General features: G+C 37.9%; 1 protein-coding gene and 1 long non-coding RNA gene across 35 annotated transcripts in view; one reads left to right on the top strand and one right to left on the bottom strand.

The window, feature by feature from the left end:
• The window catches only part of Dlg2 (discs large MAGUK scaffold protein 2), a 2,051,694-nt gene that overhangs the window by 248,055 nt on the left and 1,780,245 nt on the right, over window positions 1-23,394 (bottom strand). The gene's annotated exons all lie outside the window — the stretch shown is intronic.
• LOC120097342 (uncharacterized) overlaps window positions 1-23,394 on the top strand; it is a 96,338-nt gene that overhangs the window by 13,130 nt on the left and 59,814 nt on the right. For 2 of the 4 annotated variants that reach the window (XR_010060654.1, XR_005494587.2), the window contains exon 4: window positions 5,037-23,394. This exon is cut by the window's right edge and continues 18,519 nt beyond it. The exons of 1 other annotated variant lie outside the window; for it this stretch is intronic. This is a non-coding gene — a long non-coding RNA (uncharacterized LOC120097342). The remainder of the gene's footprint in view (window positions 1-5,036) is intronic. One more of the 4 variants, XR_010060653.1, reaches the window with a different exon arrangement.

Genomic DNA, 23,394 nt, shown 5'->3' with positions numbered 1-23,394 from the left:
ACAAACTTACAAACTTGATATACAGAGAAGATGACATCTGCTCTTACCATCCTCTTGGAAAACACAAGGATGCCATACTGACGACTTTTTCTTTGTTTAGACAGTTCATTTATTCTTATAATACATACTCAAACACTGCTGCTTCTGGGAGTTCTTCTGAACTTCCCAACTCAAATTAAGTCTCACCTTCTGATTCCCACAGTATCCCCAGCAACATTTATCACAGTACCCTGGGATACTTGGGATCCTTCTTTGGCTGAAGGCATCACTAATGTAACTCTCTAACATTTTTTGGCAACTTGGTTTTAATAAGCACTGAAGAGACATTTCTGATTGTGCACAAGTATTTCATAGAAAAGTTTCACAGGTGAAACATACATATTATTTTCATATGTACTTAAAATATGCTTAATAGCAACCAATGAGCAAATTGTTAGGGGTTATTGATTTGTCATTCAAATTAATGTCTTACTAGCATTTATTGAGAGCTTTAATTTGGCATGGCTCTGGAAAGTTAGGTGCCATATGGCATTTGGTTACATTACCAAATGTTTTTATTTTTTCTATTGAAATTATTTTATTATTATTCTTCCTATACCTTAAAACACTTACTAGTTAGCCAGATATCCAAGATCAGCTTCATGTGACAATATACACCTGCTCTGGAAGGCATTTTTCTCCCTCAGAAGCAAAGTCTTTTGGAGACGTGGCAATTTTCGGAATTCTTAGGAAGATAGACTGTCAATCAGACTGGACTGGCAAGCGGCTTTGTAGTCTTCAGTGACAGCATCAGACACATGATTCCTCTCTACAGACTGCACCGATTAATAAATAAAACAAGGACCTCAACAATGAAAGCCTACTCTCTATGATTTATTACTTTTTTCATTGCATCTATTTTTAACAATGAGGCTGCTCTCCAAAGTGTCTGTTTATTCCTTAACATATTTCTTCAACAAATAAAAAGTCATAAAAAAAATCATCTAAACTTGAATGACACCTTTGTTTATTTCAAAATATACAAAGAAGATGGCACTGTAAGGGTGACTCAGGGTGCAGAGAAGTAATGTCAATGTAACCCAGTGCCGGCTAACTTCTTCCCTATGGACAGTCTCCAAACATCTGGGTAGGACAGAATTTGGGACACCATGGTAGCACAATTTGAAAATATCTACATAAGCCAAGAGGCAAAAATAGCTCATCTGCAAGCTATCATCATTTTCTTAGGAGAAACAAAGTGTGTGCACACGATCTCCACTTCTCTAATTAAGTGATAGGCCACAGTGCAATGCAACAGTCACATCTGCGTGGATGAAAGCAAACCAGTGAGCTCAGCAAAGCCGTGCTTCTGAGCTAGAAGTTTAGAAGAGATGCTATAATCTACTGAAGTTTCTTTACGTCCTAGGTTCAGGATTGGAGGTTGTTAATGAAAGTCTTTTATTAGGTGAATTATTATGGCATTATCTTTTACTATAGTCTCATGGTTGCCTAAGAAACGCACACATAATCATAAAGGAGAATCAGATGGAGGAGAAGAAAACCAGAGACAAAAACCCGAGAAATTTAGTTTTGAGAAAGTTGCTTGGGTCTATGTTTTTAAACCATGCTTTGAGGAATGGCACAAAACTTCCTACCCCTTCAAGTTCAGTTTCTCTCCCTTTCTTTAAAATACATAAGTCATGTTTTCTACTTGAGATGCATCTCAAGTATCAATATGTTCAGCTGCAAAGAACAAATGTGTGTAATGTCAGGAGACTGTTGCCGTCTGAGTATGAAATGTGCCCTGAGGCCTGATGATCAGCTGGTGGAGCTAATCACCGAGAAGCAGCCATATCATGACAGCTGTGACCTAATCAATGGACTATCCATACCAATCATCTCTAACACACTGCATGAATTCCTTGTTTGGCTTTTTAAGGTCAATTACTTACCTTTCATGGGTAATTGTTTTCATATGTAATTAAAAGATGCTGACTAATAACTGTTGAGTGAATTAAGGGTTATTAAATTGTTATTTCAATTAATGTCTTACTAGTGTCTAATGAGGACTTTGATTTGGCATTGTAATGGAAGGTTAGGTGCCATATGGTATTTGGCTATGTTGCCAAATGCTTTTATTGTTAGTATTTTTAATTTTTAATTATTTTATTATTATTCACCCAATTCAAAACACTTGCCAATTGGCCAGATGGCCAAGGTCAATTTTAGGTGACACTATACACCTGTTCTAGAAGGCATTTTTCAGGTACCAAAGTCTTTTGGAGAGTTGGTGGCACTATTGGAAGATGATAGAAGCTTTACAGGTGGGGTCCTATTGGATGAAGTTGGTCACCACATTGGAAGAATGTGCTCTTGGGGGCTATACTTTGTCTCTGCTCCTTTTCTGTCTGTCACCCCTTGTCTTCCATAAGGTGAGTCATTGGATTGCACCATGGGCTCCCCATCTAACAAGATTTTCTGCTTTACCTTGTACAAGCCCAGAATCAACTGAGTTGAGCCCCCATGAGCTAAAACCTCTCAAAATCTGAGTCAAAGAAATATTGTTCCCCTCAAATTGTTCAAATGTTTTGTAATAGCAATGAGGATCTGAGCAATACGCAAAGGTTGAAAATGTATAAAACCTGGAATTGTATTCTTGGCCCATTGATAATTAACTCTACATAACTGGTAAGAATAAGATAACAAATGAATTAATAATTACACATATGACTTAGTATGAATTGGATGTGGAGGTTTCAAGCAATATTTCGATTGATTCAATTAGCATTCAAGAATTTGCCAAGTACATTATTCAAATAAGGTTATCTTTCTATTCATTTGCTATAAATGTTATCATTTACATTTACAAACTCACAACAACCTCCTTTCTTACGGAGTTTATAGCATAACTGCTAGAGTCAGTGCTCATGAGCTGATCATGTGCCATTCATGCATATCAATTTAAAAATTGACTAGCTGTGTTGTAGAGGGCATACTGAAAGTTAAACCTAGGCTTTCTGCGTGCTAGCAAGCACTCTACCATGAAGATGCATTCCTATATCCCTACCATGAAGATACAGTCCTACCTCTTTTTTTTTTTTTTGTTCTGGAGACAGATACCCACTAAAATGCCTAAGTTGGGCTTGAACTTGCAATCCTTCTGCTTCAGCGTCCTCAGCAATCAGGATTATAGGTTTGTAACACAATGTCTAGCTGAGTAGCTTTTAATTCAGTCTTGCTTCTCTTGGTCTTACAGTCAGTCTTTCTTTGGTCATGTAACCTAATCTTTCAAAGCACAACTATCTCCATGAGTAAGGAAGGATTTAGAAGTTTGTTCTGTCTGCACCACAGGGCTGTGATGCAGCCTGTGTGATATGAATCCTAGGTTTTGTTCAACTTGCATGTGATGCAAATGTCTCCCAAAGTATCTAGATTTCATATTTGTACTTTTACAGATATAGATATAATATAGACTACCACCCTCCTCTCTCTGTCTCTCTGTCTCTGTCTCTGTCTCTGTCTCTGTCTGTCTGTCTGCCTGTCTGAACTCCCCTTCCTCGTCTTCTTTTTCTTTACTTCCTCTTCATTTTCTTTTTACATTTTTTGAGTTAGGTTTTTATTATGTTGTTCAAGATGGCCTTACATGTAACATTCCTGCATCAGCTTCTTAGGTGCTGGGATTGTAAACATGTGCCACAACGCCTGCTTTTCTTCCTTACTTCCATGTTTGCCCCTTCCTGTTCTGTGTTTGCTTTTGTTAATATTCAAGGCCTTGACCTAGAAACTGGAGGTACTGAGAATGTGACATTAGATAGCTTGGGGAAAATAGTTCATTAGTTCATGATGATGGAAATTCCCTTTTTCTTGATTCTTCTATGAGTAAAAACAAAAAAATCTAGATCAAGTTCAGATTTCAAAGGTCTATGTTTTTCAGGAGTTTTAGATGTACCACCACAAATTATATACTACTGGCCTGTAATGCTGCCCAACTACCATTACTGTGTTTAACGAAACCCACGTTAGAAACTATTTACTATCAAAACTGATGGTGTAATTTCCAAAGTTAGAGTGCCTAGAGATGATGGGAAGTTAGCATACAGACAGAAAAGTTTTCTAAATGCTACATTTAAAAGAGGTCAGGCTTCTAACTAGAGAGTGTTTCCTAGAGACATGTAATAGTTACATATAGTCATTAAAATGTTTCTATATTATTTATTCATTTATTCTCTCTCTCTCTCTCTCTCTCTGTGTGTGTGTGTGTGTGTGTGTGTGTGTGTATGTGCGTGCACAAATATATACTGTAGCATTTATGTGGAAGTCTTGCAGGAGTCATCTCTCATTCCAGTACATGAGATTTAGAGATAAGACTCAAGTTATCAGGTTTGTAAACAAATGGAACCATCTTGCTGGCCTCTACTGGCATTTTTGTTTCTATGAAATGTACTTATCCAGAATATCCAATTAAGTTTGCTGTGCTTTGCTAGACAGACAAGCTGGGAAGTCATCCAAATTTCATCCTAATTTTCTGTGCCTCAACAGCAGGAGGTACAGTCAGACTGGGAAGCTGTACTTGGTGTGGAAGGGCATGGAATTCCACAGCATCAGTTATCATTAAAGCTGTCAGCAGCTTACTCACCCCTACAAAATTTGCCCTCCTCAGAGGTTCTGAATCCACCTAAATGCCTCAAAATCATATCCCTATTACCAAATCCTGCCAAACATATTACTTAAGCAGGTCTAAGCTCATCATTTTGTGTCTGGCATCATCTATCATATGAGCCATGAGAACAACCATATTGTTTTATTCCTATCCATTCCCATTGCGACTAGAGTGTACTTGGAATGGGTAAGTCCTACTTAAAATTCTTTAAAAGTTTTACAGTAGGGATGGCAATGATCTCCACATTTCCTGGAATGGGTGCACCTAAGGGGCAACATGAAACGAGAATGTTTTATACCACCTTTTCTCCTACGGGCAAAACCAGCACCTATTGTCTTTGACATATTGGCTGCTGATGGTGCTTCCACCTGTATGTGAGTTCTTTCTTCTGTCTAAGGATTGGAAGAATGAGGAAGAGAGAGAGAAAAGAGGATGTGAACAAAGCAGAAGAAGAAGCTTGTTGCTAATGCAGGTGGTGAGTCCAGTTGGAGCATGTTTTTTTTTTTCAAATGGACTTCTTTTAAAAAAAGTACAATTTATGTTCATTGGTGTTTTGCCTGCATGCATGTGTGTTGAGGGTTTCAGAAGCCCTGGAACTAGAGTTACAGACAGGTGTGAACTGCCATGTGGGTTCTGGAAATTGAACCCAAGTCCCCTGGAAGAGCAGCCAGTGATCTTAACTGATGAGCCTTTTTTTTTTTTTTAAGAAAAGGAAACATAGAAGAAAGGAAGACAAGAGAGGGGAGAAAGGAGGGGAAAAGAGGCAAAAGAGGGGAAAGGAGAGAGCTGGAAAAATAGCTTAGTGGTTAGAAACACCCTAGGATCTTTAAGAGGACCAGCGTTTGGTTCCCAGCACTGATTTTTAGTCTTGGACAACTGTCTAAAACTACAACTCCAAGGGACCTGATGCTCTCTTCTGGCTTTCATGGGCACAACCCCTCTCCTACATGCATGTGCTTATGCACATGTACATGTGTGCGCGCACACACACACACACAAATGGAATTAAAATAAATCTTTTAAAAAACAAGAGGAAGAAAAGAAATGGGAAGGAGAAAGGAAAGAGAAAAAAGAGAAAGAGAAGAGAAAAGGAGAAAAAAGGAAAAAGAAGAGTAATAACATGAACAAAAGACAACAAACCACTGCCTATATGGATAGAACTGAGGGGGAGTCAACTGGTCTACCTTGAAATTTGCCATTAGTAAATGAACTCTGTGCTAACAACTCTTCAACTTTACATTGTAATAGGAGGAGGAAGAAGGAATCAGGAGGAGAAGAGGAAGAAAGAGGAGGAAGGGAAGGAGATAAAGAAAAAACACCTAGAGAAACAGAGATAGAGAAACAGAGAGACATACATGAGAGGTTCAGAGAAGATTTTTGTTGTGGATTCCTGACAATATTTTACAATGAGCTGGAAAGTGACTATGGGAAGGTTTGCACTATGTGGAGACTCACTGGCTATATTATGTCAAAGCACTTAAAAGAAATGTTAAACTGAATATTAAATCATGCATTTTTATTTTACACAAGACTCTGAGTTTTATTGATCTATTGAGTGGATACGATTTTTCAGGCTGAGCTGTAGTGGCATACACCTTTGATCCTAGCCCTCAGTAGGCAAAGACAGGCAGATCTCTGAGTTTGAAGTCAGCCTGGTCTATAGAGCAAGTTTCAGGACACCCTGTCTCCAAACAAACAAACAAACAAACAAACAAACAAACAAGATTTTTCAGAGTCAATCTACTTAGCAGATAAAGAAACATAAAGGCATTAATCACAACTGAGATATAAGTATCAATTCAAACCTTAAATCTTTTATTAAAGCATTCTTTTTAAAATGATGTTTTATTTATTTTATGTATAGGAGTGTTCTATCTGCATGGATAGCTGCATGACAGAAGAGGTCATCTAACCTCATTATAGATGGCTGTGGGCCACCAATGATTGTTAGGAATTGAACTGTAGACCTCTGGAAGACCAGCCAGTGTTCTTACTGCTGAACCATCTCTCCAGCCTAAATTTTTAAATCTTTTACAAGATCTATTTTTGACAGATTGCAGACCTAATCCTTAAATGTAAACAATAAAGTTTGTAAAATAAAATATAATTGTTTTATAATATCAAGGAAAGTGTTCACTGTCTTATGCTAAAATTAATTTACATTAATTTTTTTATTTAGAGCTGGAGACATGGCTCTGTGTTTAAGAGTCCACAGTCCTCTTGCAGAGGAGTTCAATTCTCAGAACCCACATTAGGGCTCACAACTGCCTTAAATGCCAGCTCCAGGTGATCTAATACCCCTCTGATACCCTCCCTGTACACACACACACACACACACACACACACACACACACACACACACACACACAAACACTTAGATTTCTTTAAGAATTTAAAGAAAATTATTTTTAAGAAAAAATGTCTCTAAAGAAGAGTGAAAGTGTGGCCCAAAATAATATACAAGTAATATATAAAGAACTGTTCCAGAACAAATAAATACTTTTGTTTCAATGGATATATGCCAATTATTCAATGTATTAGTCAAGTACCAGAAATAAATTTCAATGACAATCAAGAATACGATTTGTTATTTCATATAATGGGTCCTGTTTAGCACTGAAAAGGAATGCAGTATTGCCACACACCTAACAACATGGATGGTCTTCTCAAACACTAAGCTGACAAAAAGCTAGATGTGGCAGAATACATACTATACGATCATATCTACTTGAAGCATAATCAAACAAAATCTAATCAGTGGTGTTAGAATGTAGGATAGTGTTAATCTGTGGTAAAAAGGCTGGCTGGGAGATAAAGTAGTAGGTACTTTTCTATCTATATGAGTGTTGATTATGTGAATATCTTCACTGTGCAATTACATGAGCTTTATGCTTTAGATATATACACTATTCTGCCTATATGCCACATTTTATTACAATTGATAAAAACTGGAAAATTAAATATACTCTCTCTTTTCCTCATATTACAAATGATACAATGATAATGAGAAAGTAACAACTGTGTGTGTGTATGTGTTGTGTGACGAGAGAAGGGGGTAGAGAGGGGGGAGGGGGAGTGAGAGTGGGAGAGAGGGGGAGAGGGAGAGGGAGACAATGTGTTTATGGATGTGTGAGTGTACATGTGCATTCACGAGAAGACCAAACAAAAAGGATTTCAAGTGTCTTCCTCTATCATTCTCCACCATATTGCCTTGGGAGAAAGTTTCTCACTAAACTGGAAGCTGTCCATTTCGGTTAGTCTGGTTGATCAGCAAGATCTTCGGATCCATCTGTCTCTGCCCTCCATGCTAGGATTACTGGCAGGTGCAGCCATGACTTGCTTTTTTGTAGGTGCTGAGGATTCAAACTCAAGCCCTCATCCTTATAGAGCAAGCATTATTTGTGGTTGAATCAACCTTTTTTTCATCACTTTTAATTAAGTCTATACATGTGTCTGTGTAGGGGTAGGCACAAGTGTGTGCAAGTAGCAGAGAATAGCAGAGACAGCTCCAGACTCCTCTAGAGCTGGAGTTACAGATGATTGTAAGCCACCCATCAAGGGTGCCTGGAATTGGAATCTGGTTCTCTTGAAGGGCAGGGCCTGCTCTTAACCACTGAGCCAGCTCTCCAGCCCCTAGCCTTTGGAAAACAGTTTTATAATGAGAACATTAATTTGAAATTTTTTTATATTGGTATGGTTTTGCTGTTCCAAAAATTTGTGTTTTATCTTTCTGCACACACACACACACACACACACACACACACACACACACACACACACACAGAGAGAGACAGACAGACAGACAGACAGACAGAGACAAAGACAAAGAGTCAAAGAAAGACAGAAAATGGGGCAGAATTTTTATATTGTTAGAAGTCTTTCAATGAGGAGTTTAGGTAGATTTTGAACTATTACTTAATTTTCTTAGCCAGGTATAGAAGCACACCCTTGTAGTCACAGTGGCAGAGGGGCTAAAGCAGGAGGATTACAAGTTTGAGAACAACTTAGACTACACAGCAAGACCTTGTCTAAAAATCATCATCGTCAGCAGCAGCAGCAGCAGTATCACCACCAGCACCATCATCAATCCTCTATGAAAACTTGGTTTAATACTTTATGGCATAGTGACGTGATTGATTCTTAATTTTCCATCATATAGCAACAGTTACTGTTTCTGGTCACTTGCATGTGTTAAGCACTTCTCCTTCAAAATGATCTTTAAATATTAATGTTACTTGATTCTCACAGTGATCTATGAGATAGCTTTCATTGTATTTTGATATTATAAGGAACATGTTCAAGATTATGCACCTAGAAATGGGTAGAATGCAGATTGTGCTGTGTGTACAACAAACAACTTCATACATGTATAGGAAGTGCTCACAATTTACTCACCAATTTTAAAAGGCTTCAGAATTTAAGAGTAAAACTCTACTACTTGCCACAACTTGGTCTCCTGATACTGTTGAGCCTCAATGATCTTAGTTTGGATGTTTAACTTCACCAGGAGCATCTGGGACCACTTCAGCAGTGTTCCCTAGAAAAGGCCTCACCTCTCTTCGACTACCAGGCAAATTCTTGTTCACTGTGGACATCTCAGGACAAGTTCTTTTTTCCCTTATATCACCAGACATTCCAGCCAGGGGAGTTCATCTCTGTTCCCCGAAACACACTGCTTTTTGGATGCTTAAAGCAGTATTGTCTCCCAGAACAGTGGCGAGTTCTGGTACTTAAAAACAAACAAACAAACAAGCAAACCAACCAACCAACCAACCAACCAACCATCCATCCAACCAACCAAACAACCATCCAACCAACCAACCAACCAACCAACCAACCAACCAACCAACCAACCAACCAACCATCCATCCATCCAACCAACCAACCAACCAACCAACCAACCAACCAACCAACCAACCAACCAACCAATCAACCAACCATCCAACCAACCAACCAACCTCTGCCTCCCAGTGTCTCATACCTGAAAACAGTAGAAACAACATAAATATAGTTCTGAATAAGGTAGGGAAATAGTGTATTCTGGGGTAGATTTTAGCTACTTTTACTATGCAGACACATGCGCACACACAGGCACAAGTACACACACTGTATAACAAGTAAGATGATAGACATGTTAGTTTAATTACCTATATTGATCATTTCACGATTTTTGTCTATGAATAGCAAAATATGTTGTGTACTTTAATCACAAATGGCCTAAAGAATATTTAAAGGAAATACAGATTTCAAAGAAAAAAAAACTCTAGAGAAAAATTACATTTTAGAAGAGAGAGTTTAATTTTCACATCCAAGATTCTGTGGTTTGCTTTAGAGGAAAGGACTGTTACCAGGTGTAGAGCATCCACTATGCTCCCAGGGCTCTATGAACAACTTGTATTGCTTTTTACAACCATGCACTTTGGACTCTTTATTTCCTCCTCTAATAAAAACTTCCTCTGGTTTATTTTCTCGGTGGCCTTCCTGAAGCCACAAATGAATAGCTGTCACTAGATGAATAGTACATCAAGTCTTCCTGAAATACCTTTCATTATGGCTCTTAGAAGACGCTGTCTATATTGTGATTTTTATAGCAAACTTAGAAGTAATATTTCTTTCTCTTGGAGGGTCAATCCCCTTCATGGCCCATTAGACCATTAAATTAAGATTTAACATATCTTTATTCCACTGGACACTCAGAAATTAGAAGTAACTAGACGTATCTCCATTAATGTCTTTCAAATGCCATATAATATAGTGGGAAATATAAGAAGGAACACAAAAAAAAGCATCATGTTGTGGGTCTCTATGGTGATGAAATTAATGTTAGTCGATAATTATATCTTTGAATATTCTAATAATTGTTAAAAAGAAATAGATCTTGGGGAAGCAAGAAGGAGGTTGATGGAAGAAGAGGGGGAGGAGGGAGAATGGCACCAAGGAAGTCTGCAAAAGCCATAAGGAATCGTAATTTATTTACCTAAAATTCATGTAATACATAACAGTATGTATATATAATATCTATATGTATATTTTAATAAAGCATTGCTTAAAGTTTATTTATTCTTATTTTATGTTCATTAGTTTACATGGATATCTGTGTGATAGTACTGGACCTCTGGAACTGGAGTTACAGACTGTTGTGAACTACTATATGGGTGTTGGGAATTAAATCCAGGTTCACTGGAAGAGCAGCCAGTGCTTTTAACCACTGAGCCATTTCACCATCCCCTATATGTATTTCTTTTTAAATGCATTCATCTGATTTGATCTGGCAATACTCCTTCCAGGAGTATTTACACTATTACTCATTACATTATTTCTATTGATAAACCCCAAGTAATGGTTTGAATGAGAATGGTGCCATAGACCCATATATTTGAATTCTTGGTCACCAGTTGGAACCATTTGGGAAAGATTAGGAGGTATGGCCTTGTTGAAGGCTTCGGAGTTTCAAAAGCCCACACAAGGCTCAGTGTCTCCTTCTGCCTAAGGATCAGGGTGTAAAGCTCTCAGCTACTGCCTCCGGCACCGTGCCTGCCCATCGGCTTGTCTGCCATGACGATTGCAGACTAATCCTCTAAAACTGTAAGCAAGTGCATAATTAAATGTTTTCTTTTGTAAGAGTTGCTTTGATCATGGTGTCTCTATATAACAATAGAAGTGTAATTAAAACACCCTAGAACTTATATTACGAAACATGAGATAGTCATTTGTGTTGTAACTTGGCAACGTGTAAAGTTCTAAGAAGGATCATGATCAACATGGACTATAAAAAGTGTCTCACTTTAATGAAATTCTGTAATTGCTAATTGCTCTCTTGTATTCACTATGTGACCAATCCATATCTATTTATGAATTTATACCAGGTTCAATTTGCTATTGAAGATGAGGGTAATAGGTTACCGCAAGTATATGATGCAAATATAATAATCTAATTAATTTATCTAGGCCATGTTCACCTCAGAGCTTTGCAATAATGTTTTCAAAGGTTTTTTCTCAGAGCATTAATGTGCCATGTTGTCTGCCTTCCCCATCTGCTTTGATGATATATATTTTGTAAATAGTTTTATGATTTTCAGTTATGAGACAGCAGAGAAGTATTAGATATTACATAAAAGGCAAAATATTAGCCATTACAGAAGTGGTATGTGTAAGTAGGTATCTCTACATTATTTAAATCTGCCTGATTTAAATTCTGTCCTCTGCTTACATAGTATGTGACCATGAGCAGGCTATTTAGCTGCCTACTACTTCAGTTTTCTCACATATGAACTGGAAATAAAAATAGCATGTACCTCTTAGGAATGTTCTTGTGACTGTGAGAATGAAAATAGGCAGAATATGTGGAAACCATTGGTGTTTAATAGTAAGTTTTGCAGAGTTTATTTATCGTAATCCACTTATTCATCTATGGAATTGCCTTATCACCATGAAATGAAGCACTATGCTTCCTGGGCTCTCCTGGGAATGCACTTCAAAATGTAGACTAGGTTTACACATGTATACGCTATTTTACAGGATCTAGAAAGCGTAAGTTAGAAACAGAATGTCTTCTTTTCCCTTTCTGCTGCGAGTAAAGATTAACCAGAGTTGAATGTTAAGAAGCAATGTAGTTGTCGGAGAGGATATAAAAACTGCCTTCAAGCCTCTTTCCCATTATATATAGATTTAAGTATGGTGTTATGCATTTTTCAAGGGTGCATTATTTTCTTTGATCCAATGTCAGGTTCTTAACACCCACTCCTTCAGTGCTTTGGTGAAATTACATTTAGTTCCCTGAATTACATTTTCCCCCTCAAACTACACTAAGATGGTTTCTGTTTCAAACTAGCACTCTGAATGAATCACATAGCAACCTGTGGTCCCACGCACCAATACATAGAACTCCAAGCCCAGTACTGTGCTATAATGAATCTAATTTGTGAGGTATTATTTTTTCGGTAAAATATATTAACTTACTTCCTATGGTCAACGAAGAAATCAATATCACCTCTACTTGGTATCAAAAGAAATCACAACACTCACACACACACTCTCTCTCATATGCACACAACCAAATACATAGGTATGTTTCCTGGTAACTTTCTTACAACACAGGGTAATTTGACAGTACAGCCTGGATTCAGGTAGTTTAATACTGATGCATAGAAAGTTATCTTTAGAGGTCTAGAAACCTTAAAATAAGGCTTCTTGTTTCTGACCCACTATTATTTTTTTATTTAGTAGTTAGAAATGCCAACAGAGAAGATGCCCTGTGCATGTTTATGACGTACTCCTTTTGGGACTCTGGGACACCTGTTTGACATCAAGGCTAGGTATAAACAAAGCTTTCAATCAGTTGTTTAGTCCACCTCCACAGCAGGCGAAACTGCTAAGTCAGCTGCCCAGACCTGCCTTGTAGCCATCAGATTTCATTATGAGGTAAAATGATTAATTTCCAGGGGAAAATAAGGTGAAGGAAAACTAATTAATTTCTTGTCCTTAGGATTTTCATCTAGGCTGCCTTCATACCAACTGTTACACATACCTGTTGTTCAAAATTAGTAGGAGCAACTGGCAATACTAACCTCAGCCCCCAAACTCTGACTGAACTTCTCTATTTCCCGCACTTCTTGATCAACTGGCCTCCCAATCCTGAGGCTTTTTAGAGCATTAAATCTATGCGTACATTCTCAGTGTTTTTGAGGCTCACTGAAGGATAAAATCCCAGTCAAATACCAACAGGGCAAGTTTAGTTGATTGTCTTTACATGGCAAGAAGTGTATAAATTTTGAAAATGAAACCTAAATCTGTGCAATACTATCTTTGACAATTAATATTAATTAATTAATTAATTAATTAATTAACAGAATCTAGAGACTTCTGAGAGATGGACCCCTAGGAATGCCTGTAGACAGTTGTCTTGATCACGTGATTCCCTGCTGCTGGGGAAACCCATCCACTTATGAGTGCCAGCATTCCCAGACTGTATAAATGGAGAGACAGAACTGAGCAGCAGCATTCATTCTCCATTCTCCGTTTTCTGGCTTGGATACGCTGTGATGAGCTGCATCACCACCTTGCTGCTTTGACTTCCCTGTCATGATGGGCTGTAGCTGTGGGCCAGAAGAACCTTTTCTCTGGCGTTCGTTATATGTTGTCTCTGTACAAAATTAACAAACCTACATGGAGAGTTCCGTCCTCTTATTCTAGCACAGCTGTCTCACCATGTAGCCCTGGCTGTCTTAGAATGTGCTATGTAGTCTAAGCAGGTTGCAGACTCACAGAGATCTGCCTGCTTCTGCCTTCCAAGTGCTGGGATTAAATGCATGTGCTATTTACACCAGGTCCTCCTATATCTTCCAAGATCTTACCCTTATCAACAATTTCCTCATTTTGTCTTTAATCTCTCTGTCCTAACTCCTTCTGCTCTACACTTCAAGGTACTTAAGTATTTTCTTTCTTATAGTTTACAGGCTATAGCCCGTCATTGCTCTCATTCCCTTTATAACCAACTCCTAAGAATCTTATTTCTTAAAACTTGTGTCAGATGATATATCACTAATAAACACAATTTCTTAGAAGACTGGATTCCTATCTTCATGTTGAACACTTGACTGAAGAAACAACAGACATACTCATCTGGATGACTGCTTTCCAATCAAGCAGTCAAGAGATTTCTGAGTCTTTCACCTTCATAGGCATGAACAATGCATCAATACTGAGAAGTTTTGCTTTAGTTACCTTCAGCCAAGAAAGGAACAGGGCTAGTCATATTCCAAGGTTAAATACTTTCTTTGAACACTGTGGAAAAGTACAAAAGTAGTAGGGGGCCTGAGTCAGACCTGGCACATGGTAAGAGGAATACTCTACATGTAAGCACCCAGTATTGTATTGTAAGCTGAGAAAATAGCAATTCATTGTTAAATTAAATTACTATATGTTTAAAAATGAGATTTATTCATTTTACTGTGCATATTTGTATGTGCATCACTGTGTGCTAGGTTCCCACAGAGGTTAGAAAAGGGCATTGCATCCTTTAAAACTGAAGTTAAAGATGAATGTTAAAGCCACCCATGTGGGGGCTGGGAATTGAACCCAGGACCTCTGCTAGAACAAATGGTCTTAACTATTGAGCTACCTCTCCATTCCTAACCTTGAAACTTTTAACTTAACTTGCTTTAGTATTTTTTATGTTTGATTAAATGGTATACATTGTCTATATGACTGTGTATGACTATAGATCATTGACAATGATTTTATGTCTAGATTCATTTATATAATATAAACAATCAAGGTAGCTCAAGAATGCTTTCCCTTTCTCATTTACAATATATTTTATGAGCACATATATTATACACTTATATTCCAGAATTTATTTTAACTATTAATATATTTGATTCTTTTAACAAAACTATAATATAGTTATCATTGTTACCCTCGCTCTGCTGAAGAGGAAACTGAGGAATAGATAGAGATTTGGTTGGTATTGCTAGGATGTAAATCTAGGTACTTTTGGCTCTAAAATCTGTCTCTGCTCAAATGGAATGCTGATTCATTAACCCAACAATTGAAAAATACATTAGGAAATACGATGTTGAAGGGATACAGACTATCTGCCTTTAGCTTTTACTTCTTATTTGAGTTTTTTTTTTTCTTTCAGGATAAACATTACATCACTACAGACTCTGGTTATTTACTAACCTCTGACCTTTATTCTATTTTTATAAAGCATATACTCAACTGGACATTTTCACACATGTTGCAAAGACATGGGTTCAACAGAAGTTGAATTAGGTGGTATTTGTCTGTCCTGAATTTGTTTCCTATTCCAAAAATCTGTCTTTGGCTGTATATTATCTTCTACTTAATGGTCACTCTCCCTATTTCAGAAGGTCTTTGAATAGTAGCAGAAAGAGCAAAAACAAGGGACTGGGGAGATGGCTCAGTGGTTAAAAGCACTGACGGTTCTGCCAGAGGTCCTGAGTTCAATTCCCATGTGGTTACATGGTGACTCACAACCATCAGTAATGGGATCTGATGTCCTCTTCTGGTATGTCTGAAGACACATACAGTGCACTCATAAATAAATAAATCTTTGTGTGTAAAAGAGTCAGAGAGAGAGAGAGAGAGAGAGAGAGAGAGAGAGAGAGAGAGACAGAGAGAGACAGAGACAGAGACAGAGAGAGAGAGATAGAGACAGATACAGAGACACAGAGATAGAGAAACAAGCCCACAAAGCTATTATGGTCAGATGTCAGTCACATATAGAGTCCAAAAGGCCAATAACTCCAGAAGGGATTTGACTATACCCAATGCCCAAGGGATAAGAACATATCATTAAAAAAATGTAATGTTGAAACTGATACAGAATAACACCTGCCTACATTTAGACATTAAATCTCCTTCCATTTCCTATACTATGTGAGGGAATGCTATCTTTTATGTACATGGTTTATGCTGGTGCAGCACTTCACCATAACGTTCATTCCCCAGCACTGCAGCAATTCCTGAACTGAGGATGGTTGTGAGGGTGGTTGGCCCTGGGGGTGGGGCAAGAGGTTACAAAGCTCAAGGTCATCTTCAGCTAGATAAGAGTTGAAGACCAACCTGGGCTACAAGAGATCTTTTCTCTACTTCCAAAACAAAACAAAAACAACCCAAGTTCAGAAGTAGCCATTCTTTTAGGTTCTATTCCAATCAAAATAAGGAAGATCAGGCTCATTTCTCTAAAACATTTTTTATCACTCTTGACTTTCTACTAAAACATTCTATATCTGTTTTGATAAACTATGTGAATTTTGGTTGGCTCTCAGGCAGATGGCTGTATGAAGGGCAATACTGACATGGCCTCTGTTGTGTTGTTGTATTGATTATCCAAGTAGATAAACTCTCCCAGATCCACGAATCTCCAGGTCCATTTATCAACCCACCATATGCTGTCTTTCTTTGAGTTTAAGCATTAACTGGGAGACACAAGCATCTTGAAAGAAGGATCTGAAATTCTTGGAAAAAGTCTAATGAGCTTTTAGGTTCAAATCTGACTATATACAGGGAGGTAGCATCATTTTCCTAGAAATGTGAATAAAAGAACATTCGCTGGGAGAAATTAGCAGAGATGTTCAAATACTCTATTACAGGTATGCATTATAAATAATGAATTTCATTCTAAAGAGAGAATGGCCATGAAGTATAACCCAATGAGACTGAAATAATTTTCTTTGCTTCCTCCTAAGAACTTATTGTTATTAAGAACAGTAAATGCCATGCGTCTAGCCACCTGTGATGCTGTGTAAACATAATTTGTATGTTTTTACTGTCCCAGAGAGGAACTGGTGGGTACTAAAGAAAAATCATGGACAAAATCAAAAGACATTACCAGAAAAAGTACCCAAGATTGTCTTTGTTCTGGTCCTTAATTAAAAAATGAAAAAAATCTTAAAGTACAAAGAAGCAGTCACTCTTGTCTAATGCAGCTTACTGGTACTTGGACATATGAGTAAAAGCCATTTAAAAAAAAAAAAGAATGTGCCAGAGGGTGGTAGCTCACGCCTTTAATCCCAGCACTAGGGAGACAGACACAGGCAGATCTCTGAGTTCTGAGTTCATGGCCAGCCTGGTCGACATAGTGAGTTCCAGAACAGCCAAGATTACACAGAGAAACTCTATCTCAGAAAAAAAAAACACTAAAAAACTAAAAAAACTTCTCTTCCTATGAGAAGACCAATATTTCTGTGGTTGGATTTGACAAATATATACCAGATTATTATCAAATACGTGAAGACTTTCTTTAACACTAGTAGTACTGTGTTATCTAGTACCATCAGGAACAGAGTCTTCTAGTTAATCCGATCTTAAGGTGAATAAGAATAATCACAGGCAGAATAGTAGGACTTTATGGTTAGACTCTCAAAATAGCTTTTTGACAGACTCCATTACTTAAACGATGTTTTTTATTGTGTGTATATGTATGTGAGCAGGTTTACATGAGCCATGATTATGTATGAAGGTCAGAGGGTGATTCTTGGGAGTCAATTCTTTCTTGCCACACTGTGGGATCCAGGAATCAAACTCATCTTACCAGGCCTGCACACATATACCTCTATCCACCATCTTAATAGAGCAGCCTCTTTACTGTTACCCTCAGCCTTCAGGTGCCATAGGAACAACTTAAGTAAGTGTTCATTTGCATAACCATCTATTTCCATCTGCTCTACCTATAGAGCTTTCAAATGGTCTCTCACATGAATAAATGGGTCCATAAATGATCTCCTCAGCCTTCTCAGGAGAAAACTAAGAGTTGAATAAAAGTCAATCTTCTGACACTGAACTTAAAAAAAAGAATAAATAAAAAGGACATACTAAACATGATTTACTTTTTTTCAATAATGAGTTGAAAGGCACCTTTGGTTTTATTGTGCCTTGAAGCTATTTGACTTCTAGATAATGGCCTAGATATGAAGTAGACAGGTTCTGTTTGTGTATGCATTTAGCAAACTTATATTGGCCATCTCTAAGCATTATATAATTTACTAGGCAGTGGGGATTTAGGAGTGAGAAAGGGGGACAGATATTCTACTTTTGTTAAGAATTTGTGTTAATGAGAAAAGCAGATAAATATGTTAGTCAAATGAAATATGTTTCATAGTAACACAAGATAAGAATATAAGATAGGGAAGTGGGATAAAAATTTATGCATACTGTGGGAGCAGAAAGACACTGAGATGTTACTGGCTTTTCTTTTTCTTTTCTTTTTCTTATTGACAGGCTCATGTAGTCCAGGGCGGCCTCAAACTTGCCATGTAGTTGAGGATGACCTTCAACTTCTGGTGCTTCTGGTGCTACTCTACCTCTGTAGTGCTGAGATTAGAGTCATAAAATAAGACACCTCCAGGTGGTGCTGGAGAGTGAACCCAAGGCTCTGTGCATGCCTGACAAGCACTCTGCCAACTAAATGAGCCATACATCCAACCCAGAAGGTAATTTTTAGACATAGGTTTCAAGAGAGGTAGACTCTTTGGGAAAAGTCATTTCTGGCTAGGGACTTGTAAGAACAAAAGCTTTAAATGCGTCCACTGTTCTAAGGAATGCAGAGCGGTTTGGAGGAGTAGAACACAGCAGACAGAGGAAATGCAGCCAGAAAGCGAGGCAGACAGAAATGGAGGGCCAATTTTACAAGACCTGAGAGGCCAAGAGTGAGGACTTTGGTTTTAACTTTGAGTGGGGCAACAGTAGTTCCTTTAAAAAGAGAATAGAATTGTAACTTCTATTTGTGCAGAAAACAGGTTGAAGGAAGAAAAGTCATAATAGAGAAAGCCATTATGGGTTGATTGTAATGTCATAAGGACCAGCATGGGAGGCAAGGATGCTAAGACATTGTGAAACTCAGAATACAGATTTAAGAAGAAGGGGATGGCACATGACTATAGATCTTGGTTACAGTATGAGAACCAGAAAGAGAGAAGGCAAGAGTGACCATACATTTTTTCAGATAACGTTACTGAAAAATAACATTGTAGTTAAAGGGGAAAGATCATTACACTGATGGCCATGTGGAGTAGAAGCTTGTGAGTGCAGATGTAGAGAAGTTAATTACGCTTATGATGCCTGACATACATTCAGCTGAGAAAAGGACCATGAACATGAAGCTCATGTGGGAGGTTCAATGTTTGGACTCCAGAAAGCAAACCAAAAAGTCATTCACACAGAGATAGGACTTGACCTTATGAGTCTAAGACAAAGGGACAAGCCTAGGTGCTCCAAACTGAAAGGTTTAGTACTGACAGTAAACCTACATTTTTTTTTTTGGCCTCTTTTCAGAAGGACAAATATAAGTATGGCCACCTGCGGCAGGTGAAACAGGTCTTTCTAGAAACAGTCCGGGCTGTTGACTGCTACTCCCAAGGAACTAAATGTGAGAATTGGGGTGTGGAGGTGAAGCTCATTTGTGACCTCTAGAATATACAGTTTTCAGTAAGAAAGGGAAAATGCCAACTTTCTTACAGGAAAATGGAATACCCTTTTATGTGAGTTTGGAATGCATTTCTAGCTTTTAAATATCAGGCTGGCTTAAATGCCAGATCTATTTGTTTGTAAGAAAATTTAAGTGATGTTGCCTGTCATTTTACATTTAAAGGATAAGTTCATGGTACAAGCATTCATCTCCTTTCACTTTATTTCAAAGAAGGCCATGTAAATAAAGGAGCTTTTAAAATATGGGTATTGTTAGAATAAACAAATTCGATAAATTTACTGCTAATAAAACATAATTGATATTTTGTTACATATCTACACAAATGATAAATTGAATGGGTGACTATGAAACTATAGAGTTGGTATGTTCATTGGGGCTGAAAGGGTTCTAGTGGATGAGATGCAGGAGCAAATAGAATTTACAGGAGTCAAATATGATGACCACTGTCGTGTCAATGAAATACTCTCATGTCTAAACATGAATAAGCGGCACACGTGACATTTTAATTGCAGATTTTAACTGTAAGAATCTACATAGTACATTTGAATTTGAAAATTAGGGGTAAAGAAAAAATACTTTGCGATTTTTTTTCTCCAGACCCAAAAAACATTGTTTTTATTTTTCACAGTCTTAAAAACTCAGTAATCCATCCTGGATAAACTGATAGATCAACATTATGATTCAGAGTATTATTTTTGAAAACTAATTACATTTGTTATTTTATGTGCATTAGCATTTTGCCTGCCTATCTCTGTTTGTGCGAAGTGTCAGATCTTGGGGTTACCAACAGTTTTGAGTTGTCATGTGGGTGCTGAGATTTGAACCTGGGTCTCCTGGAAGAACATTTAGTGCTCTTAACCACTGATCTATCCGTCCAGTCCCCAGAATATTAATTTATAGGCCAGAAGGTCTGAGTTACTATAACCGATATGTAAGTAAACATGACAAGGCTAACTACCCAAACTCCAGGGTTGGTTACCAGACCTGTTTCATCAGGTTTGTGTCTTGGCAGAAGAAGGGCAGGCAGTGAGGCATAAGAAATGACTATGAGGTCACCATGCAGTAAAGCTTGAGGAAAGAGCAGAGCTATCTTGAAATATAGATTTCAGTGGTCAGTAGACTCTCTACAGTTAAAGCTTTATTTGACATCTTCCCTTCTGTTAAAAACTGCTGTGAGCCACTCCCCTTCAGTGTAAAATGCCAGGGTCGTGCTGTGTATATGTACATGTGCAGGTATACACATGTGTGCTAAGCAAGTACTCAACTGCTGAGCTTGAGCCCTCTTGGTTCTTATAAAAATTTTTTGAATTCACTTATTTTATGTGTATACACTGTTTGCCTACACGATTGTTTCTTTACCACATGCATGCCTGGTATTTGAGTGGGTCCGAAGAGGGCCTTGGAATTGGAGTTACAGAGGGTTGTGAACAGCTCTATGAATGCTGGGAAATGAACCTAGGTTCTCTGCAAGAGCAACAACTGAGCTATCTCCAGCACCATACCCCCCCACCCCTTCTCTCTCTCTCCTTTTGTTTTTTTACTTTTAGACAATGGCTCACTCTGTAGCCCAGGTTGTCCTCAAACTGCAATTTTCCTTCCTCCATTTTTCACACTTGGGACTAAAGTCATGAGTCACTGTATCCTTCAGTTAAAAAAAAATGAATCATTGTTTATTTCTTGCTTAATTCTTAATTCTCAGCTAATTATTTGGTTAACTTTACAAACTCTAGAGCTAAATGAATAGTTACAGCTATTACAGTGAAACACTTTGTGCTAACAATTTTAATGTCACTATGCCAAGAGCGAAATCTTAAGTGTATGAACCATGCCAGAACTAGCCTTATGGGGCCTGTCGCTGCCTGTGTGAGAAACATGTTACACAAGTATGAAATTATGTCATGCTCTTTGTATTAATGATGTCACATAGCCATTCCCCTAATATAATTGTATTATTTTGTAAACACTGCCAGTCATATTGATGTGCTTTGAAAGACAGAGGTATAATATGAACTAACCTTCATAGTTTCTATGTTAGAAACAAACGAAACAATAATAAAACATGTAGAGAAGTGGGCATGGTGGAAAAGACATGTAATCCTAGAATTGGGGAAAAGGAAGCAGAGTTATGAGGATGAAGCCAACGTGGGCTGCTCAGTAAGACCTTGAACGAATGAACAATGGAACAAATGAAACAAAATGTGGGGAGGGGCCAGTGTTTTCAAGTCTCTGAAGTCCACCTTCCTGTTTGAATCCCAGATTTCTCTCATAAAGGTTCATAACTGAGAAGGATATTTTGTATTTGCTATGTCTCAGTTTCTTAGCTTATAGATAACAATAACCTCACTGCTTCTTTCAAATATTAAATCAGACCAAAGATGCAAAATATTAGAACAATGTCTGACATAGTAGAAAGCACTTAGTACCTGTAATCCAGAAATGGTTTTAAGTAAATATATGAACAGAAAGAGCTTAGTGGTTTAGAGTACTTGTTTCTTTCACTAAGAACCCAGCTTCACTTCCCAGAACCCACATGATGGCTCACGACATCTGTAACTCCAGTTCCAGGGGATCTGATGCCGCCTTCTTCACTCCGAGGGCAGCAGGCACTCACATGGTGCACATACATGCATGTAAAGTAAAACATTCATATGCATAGAATTTAAAGATTTAAAAAGAATCATACAGGAACACTCTCATCTTTATTGTCACAATCTGTAGTATATTCTGAATTAAATTATGCATATAAAGTGCCTTTGTGGAGAATGTACTCTTGAGATCATAGCCTCCCACGGTCTTATTCATGAAATCCATATTCTACAAGTATTTTCCTACAAAATACTCAAATACTTATCTTGTTTACATATTTTACTGTTGAAGTACTAAGATAATCCACATTTTCCTCCTGAGAAAACTGGATGGAGACGTTAAACATCTTTCAGAGAGTGGCAGAGTAACTGAGAGAGCTGGAAATAAATCCAGGTCAGTTGGCTTCTGCAGCTGGGTATTTTGTACTTCCTGTTACTGCCTCAGGTTTTACTGAATGAATGCCAGGAAACTTAGAGCATTTGAAGATTTGGTTGGACTCCAGAGTACAGTGTTAGGGAGAACCACTTTACAGTCAATGTGACCTTAAACGTGATGCACACACGAATGAGGATACTCAGAGGCAGAACAAGAAAGCCACTAGGAATATCATGGTAGGGATAACACTGTGTTTGGAAGATGGGCTTTTAAAAATAGAGGCTGAAGAGAAGGAGCCTTTCAAAGGTGAACAGACTTTAAACATGCATGCCTCATAGCCAGGGATTGGACTGCCTCCTTTGGCCTTAAAGTTAAGGACTATCTCTTGTAGGTTGATGTCGTTAGGCAGGTGAAGGCAGACACAAGATAAAGCGAGGCATGTCATTGGATGAGAAGGAAGGGAGGCAGGAACAGAAGTTTTAGAAGGAGAGTGAGAAGCAGAAGAGGAGACAACATGGATGCAGATGTAAACAATCCTCACCATCATCTCTAAACAGATACAGGATGATACGAATATTTCTTGAGGGATGGATTTCTATAGGTCAATTTATCTTATCTAGGTAGGCGGTTTATATCTTTATCAATTGGTTGTGAGTTTATTGTGTGGATGTATTGTGGACTGAGAATTTAACATATAAATCTGATTGTTGGCTTGCAGTTTGTTGAGTCTTGAGTTTACCAGGTAGCTAGGACCAGAGAATTCATGGCTAGTAGAAAGCCGCTGGAAGAGATACTAACCAGAGATAGATTGTGGTCAGTTCCATATAGCCCTACAGGTGCT

This window comes from Rattus norvegicus, chromosome 1 (genome assembly GCF_036323735.1).
Source record: "Rattus norvegicus strain BN/NHsdMcwi chromosome 1, GRCr8, whole genome shotgun sequence".
NCBI classification, from domain to species: domain Eukaryota; kingdom Metazoa; phylum Chordata; class Mammalia; order Rodentia; family Muridae; genus Rattus; species Rattus norvegicus.
This window is presented reverse-complemented; position numbering and strand designations above follow the sequence as displayed.